The following is a 6,488-nucleotide window of genomic DNA, read 5'->3' on the forward strand; positions in this document are numbered from 1 at the left end:
GCAATGCCCCAGATGGGCAGAGCATCGCCCCCTGGTGGGCGTGCCGGGTGGATCCCGGTCCAGCGCATGCGGGAGTCTGTCTGACTGCCTCCGTGTTTCCAACTTCAGAAAAATACAAAAAAGAAAACAAAAAAAAAGTTTTGTATTTTAAAGGGTACCATCAAGAAAATGGAAAGATTGGCCCTGGCTGGTTGGCTCAGTGGTAGAGCGTCAGCCTGGCAGCCAGCATGTGGAAGTCCCAGATTTGATTCCCAGTCAGGACACACAGGAGAAGCCACCATCTGCTTCTCTACCCCTCCCCCTCTCCTCGCATGGTCTCTCTCTTTTCCCCTCCCCCTTCTACAGCCATGGCTCATTGGTTTGAGTGAGTTGGCCCTGGGTGCTGAGGAGGGTGACCTCGCCTCAGGCACTAAAAATAGCTCAGTTGCTGAGCAATGGAGCAATGCCCCAAACTGTCAGAGCATCGCCCCATAGGGAGTTTGTGGGTGGATCCCAGTTGGGGCTCATGCGGGACTCCTCTGCCTCCTTTCCTCTCACTTAAAAAAAAAAGTGAAAAGAGAACCCACAGAGTGGGAGAAAATAATTGTAAATCATGTATCTGATAAGGGAATTTATATCTGGAATATATAAAGAACTTGCACAACTCAAAAATAATGACTGTTCAATTTTACAGTGAGCAATGAATTTGAAAGGCATCTCTCCAAAGAAGACATGTAAATGGCCAGTAAGCCAATAAAAAGTTGCTCAGCATCATCAGTCATTAGGGAAATGTGAGTCAAAACCACCGTGAGCTATCCTGTTACATCCACTAGGATGGCTGTCATCAATAAGACGGACCCTGACAAGTGTCAGTCAAGACATCAGAAATTGGAAACCTCATATGTGGCTGGTGGGAATGTGAAAAGATGCAGCCACTTTGGAAGGCAGTTTGGCGGTTCCTCATAAAGTTAAGCATAGAAGTACCATATGACCCAGAAATTCCCTCCCTAGTTATATACCCAAGAGAACTGAAAACATAAATCCACACAAAAACATGCAGGTAAATGTTCACAACAGCATTATTTATAATAGCCAAAAGGTGGAAACAGCCCAAATATCCATCAGCAGGTGAATGGATTTATCCATACAATGGAATGTTATTCTGGAATGCAAAGGAATGAAGGACTGAGACCCGCTATGCCATGGATGAACCTTGAAAACATGCTCATCGAAAGATGCCAGACAAGAAAGGCCACATACTGTATGATTCCATCATATGAAATGCTCAGAGTAGACAAATCCATAGAGACAGAAAGTACATTAGTGGTTGCCGGGTGAATGGGGTGACTGCTAATGGATACAAGTTTCTTTTTGGAAAGATGAAAATGTTCTAAATTTAGTGGTTATGGTTGCACAACTCTGAATATATGGAAAAACCACTGGGCACATGTTATAATATTTTAATAATATTATATTTTTAAAATAGATAATATATACTTTTCCATTCTGGTTCAGTGGGCAAGGGGCCCAGCACGGCCAGGAGGCCGTCTCAGCCCCGGTTCTCAGGTTCAGTGGAACCATTGTTCTGTCCATGAATGGAAACCCTCCCCACTTCAAGTTTAGGAAATCAAAAACAAAAATTCCGTGAGTGATTATATTGGGTGTTGTTATGATTCCCAGATGTGTGCTGTGTTATGAGACATGTTGGTCTCTAATTCAGCACAGACACTGTAGCCTCTAAGACAGAACCCCATCTTTTTAAGTGTTCCCTCCCATCTGGACACATAACTTGAGTCTTCAGTAGGTTATGGCTCATTTTGTTGTTTCTGGGGCATCCTAGAGACAACAGCTTAATAAAGGCCCAGTCTGCCCTCGGAGAGCCCCTCGTGGATTGTGGGTAAAGTCCACACAGCTGTGCTCCCCAGCTGCAGAGCAGGGCTGGGGGCTGGGCGTGGGGGCATCAGGTTTGACCCCTGCTTGGTCTGAAGGCCTAAGATGTGATCCCCCTCCGAGTTCAAATACATATTCAGGAAGAATTCATTCTCCTGGAGTCTGGGAGGAAACAGGGGAAAAAATGATGATGATGATGATGATGACGATTGATGATGATGATGGTAATAGCATCTAATTATTTTGAGCCCTTATTCTCAGTCACACCCTACTGTAAGCACTTTATATATATGTTTAACTCAATCCTACACTTACCCTTTGAGGTAGGGGCCACACTGACTCTACTTTGCAAGAGTTGGAAGCACCTTCTAAGTCAGGATGATTCATTGACAGTCAATGTCATTTTGACACTGGCCTTTAACCAATTTCCACTGTTGTGCTTGGCCAGCCTGACTCCTGACTCCTCTGGAGCCCTTGCATGGTAACGCCCCACCCAGGAAAGGCATCAAGGCTGTGCCCCTGGAACCAGCTGGCTCTCTGACCTTTGCAGCCTCAGACCTCTGTCCTCGGCCAATGCTGCCCTGTGACCCTTTATTCCACTTCTGCCCCATCTGAGCCTTGCCATGGTGGGTGCTCCAGGCCCCATCCCCTGGCAACCCTCACCACACCTCAGTTCTGCATTTGTTGCTATTAACCCTTGAGACTCTTCATCCTGTTCCTCCTGTTCTCTGTTGCAGGGAAGTTCCTACGTGCCCAGTGAGCGCCAGAGAAGCCAAATAAACCTGAATATTTTTTCACTAGGAAACTCCACATCTGAGCCATGCTGGGAAAACAAAGCTTTCTGTTGTTGTTGTTAAATCAATGTCAAAAAGAAAACCAAAAACAAACAGAAAAGCCCCCACTAAAACCCAAACGACTCCATGATATTTTTGTAAAGGGAAAAACGCACACATACATTCACACACACAAACAGCATTTCACAAAATGGGTTTCTGGCCATTGCAAAATGATCAAAAACTATCCCGACTCCCAGAGAAACTGAAAGGAAAATTCGTCTGCAAACATCTTACTTTCCATGTGTGTTTTAAATGCAGTCCAACCCCCAGTTCTATTACAGATCTGAGACTGAGGGAAAATAATTCATATGAAGAAAGGGAGGAACAGATCAGCATTCAATCCAGAGTCTAGAAACTGCTGGAAGTCCTCAGCCCAGCCCAACCCTTTCCCACCACAAAGCCACCCAATTTCAAAACTTGGAAGGACCACAGTCCCACTGGCTCAGCTGCTACATCCATGTACAAGCATTTACACTTCCATTGGAAGATAGTCTGTAAATTATGATGCAATTTCAGATGCAGAAACAAACACTGAAATTAACACTGGCTTGAAGAGGTTAGAATCTTATTTCTTCCCTCAGGTAAGAGACAGTCAGGGTTCAAGGATTTAGCTGCTCCCCAAAGTTATCCAAACACCCCAGGCTCCTGCTACCTTGCTCTGTTCCTCAACACTCAGCTTTCATATCATAGTCCAAAGCAGCTGCCGCAGCTCCTGCCATTGCACCCACACTCAGCCAGCAGACCTGACCCAGAGATCACTCTCATCACTTTTGCTACTATCTCATTGGTTAGACTTTACTCCCCTTATTTGGAAGTAGAGCTGGGGAAAACAACTGTTAGGTGGAAAGTCAGGTGCCCTGCCTGTACAACTGTATTGCTGTATGAGACAAAGGGGTGGGTATTGAGGAGAAACCGGCCATACCTCCACAGAGAGCTCCTGTGGGAAAATGCCATTCCATGGCAAAATTTTCCAAAATGCACTGTGCTGAATTATGAGGAATGTTGCACTTTGTTTTATTTGGAACTCACAAGCATCTTTGGCACAGTTCCACCTTGTTGTTATCTAAAATCATGTCCCAAGACAAAATATAAAGGCTTTTGGACTTTGCTGTTGGTTTTAAGAGTAGACTATGTAGGTAGACTGCTCAGGTTTGACTCTGGACTTCCCTCCTACAAGCTATATATGGCTTTGGGCAAGTTACCTATCTGCTCGTGCTTCTGTTTCCTCATCTTAAAATGGGGATGATAACTGTTCATGCCTCATATGACTGTTGTGAGATTGTATGTGGGGACACCCTGCACAATACTGGGCATGTAGGAAAAGCTCAGTAAATGCTGTTTTTTAAAAACTTGTATTGACTGATTGATTGTATAGAGAGAGGGAAAAACATTGATTTGTTGTTCCAATTATTTTTGCATTCATAGGTTGACTCCTGTATGTGTCCTGACCAGGGATCAAACTTGCAACTTTGGTGTATCAGGATGATGCTCTAACCAACTGAGCTACCTGGCCAGGGCAATAAACCATTAATTCTATTACTGCTCAGGCCCTGAGCCTACAGCCCCATCTCTGAGTCTCAGTTTCCTCATACATGAAATCAGGAACATGTGGCTACAAATGATCCTTCCCCTCTCTGTACACAAATACCACTTCTCCTATCAAGGTGTGGAGCTTAGTTTAAACCCCGTGAGTCTGAACTGGATCTAGGGCAAGGTGACAGTGTGCCACTCTGGGCCTGAGCCTTAAGAGAGCAGGCGGCTTCCTCTTCCTCCCTCTCAGAAATGCCACGTTGTGAGGCAGCACACACGGAGGACAAACGAGGCTCCCAGCCAGGTGAGTAAGCCACCCGGGAAGTAGATCTTCCAGGCAGCCCACTGCCCCAGTCAATTCCACAGGGAGCTGTGAGATGAGCCTGCCGAGCCCATGAACTTGCGAACCACGAGAAAATAAATGACCGTTGTTTGAAGCTGCTACATTTGCGGTGGTTTGTAGTACGTCTGGAGACAATGACTAGAAGACAATTTGATATGGAGAAATGGCATGATGAGGAACCAAAAACAGTAAACATGTAGCATTGGTTTGGGCCCTTGAGGAAGCTGTCAGTGAAAGCTGACGGGCTTCATAGGGCAGTGAGGAACTTGCAGTGAGGGTACGGGAGAAAATGCTGCCCAAGTTAGAGTAGTGCAGACGTTTGTTTTAGCCCCCTCCTTTTCACCTCATTCAGGAGCAAGGGATCCCCACTTTAGGATTGTGCAAATGGCTGAAACATGACACCCAACATCGGACAAATGACATAGAGAGCAGTTTATGAGTCACATAGGCTCACAGCTTGGGGGAAGAGGACACCGCAGGTCACACAGAGCCACACAGGGCTGCACTTGGAAACAGCGTGGACAACTGGGGGGTTGGGAGGCAGACTGCGTAGTATCAAGAGGGTATAGTGTCCCTGGTTCCCTTGGGAGGAAGTGATGGGCTTGTCTGTATAATTCCACAGACTGGCAGGGAACAAAACCAAAAACCAATATGCAGGGATAAATAGGAATTGTGCCCCATCCATGTGATAGGAGGGATGTTCAGCTAGGAGGCCTTGGCCATGTGAGTAGAATTGAAATCAAGGGAACTTCCCTTTGGGCCATTTGGGCTCCTCCAGGTTTCACCAAAAATCAAGGTGTACGTAACATTGGGCCTTAATTTTAGTCCTTTTTTTTTTTTAAGGCTTTTGATTTTAATTGATTTTAAAGAGGAAAGAAGGGAGAAAGAGAGAGAGAAACATTATTTTTTAGATTCTTTTTTTTTTTTTTTACAGAGACAGAGAGGGATAGATAGGGACAGACAGGCAGGAATGAAGAGAGATGAGAAGCATCAATCCTTAGTTTTTTGTTGCAACACCTTAGGTGTTCATTGATTGCTTTCTCATATGTGCCTTGACCATGGGCCTTCAGCAGACCGAGTAACCCCTTACTCGAGCCAGCGACCTTGGGTCCAAGCTGGTGAGCTTTGCTCAAACCAGACGAGTCCGCACTCAAGCTGGGGACCTCGGGGTCTCCAACCTGGGTCCTCCGCATCCCAGTCAGATGCTCTATCCACTGCACCACTGCCTGGTCAGGCTATTTTTTTTTTTTTTTTAGATTTTATTCAATTCATTCATTTTAGGGGGGAAGAGAAAAAGAGAAAGGGGTAGGAGGGAAAAGCAGGGTCATCAGTTCATGATTGCTTCCCGTATGTACCTTCACCAGGCAAGCCAGGGTTTCGAACTGGCCATCTCAGTGCTCCAGGTTGACGCTTTACCCACTACACCACCACAGGCCAGGCCATTGATTGATTCTCATATGTGCCCTGACCACAGATCGAACCTGCAATCTTGGCATGATGATCCAACCAACTGAGCTGCCCGGCCAAGGCTCTTAAGTTTAGTCTTTCTATGACTATATTTAGCAAAACTGTGGCCATGGTGAGGCAAAAGATGGAGAAGGTGTGCAATCAATGTGTAGACCTAGCTAAAGTGATTTTCAAGCAGATGTCAAAAATGCCAGCTGTGTTCTTTTAGCTGCCTGTGATCAAATACAAAAGGAATGAGGAGCTAAAAAGGAACTGTTTAGGTTTTAAGTAGAATTAAGAGGACATATAAAGAAGCCAGGACTTGCTGGCTTCAAACCTAAACTGTTATATAATTTCATGTTTTAAACAATGGGGTTGATTCCTCTGATAACACTGGGGAACAATTTTTGTTGCATCCACACAAACACTTGTTCTTACCTAATTCGAGTGTACTGATCTCAAAT

Source organism: Saccopteryx bilineata, chromosome 1, assembly GCF_036850765.1.
Source record: "Saccopteryx bilineata isolate mSacBil1 chromosome 1, mSacBil1_pri_phased_curated, whole genome shotgun sequence".
Taxonomy (NCBI): domain Eukaryota; kingdom Metazoa; phylum Chordata; class Mammalia; order Chiroptera; family Emballonuridae; genus Saccopteryx; species Saccopteryx bilineata.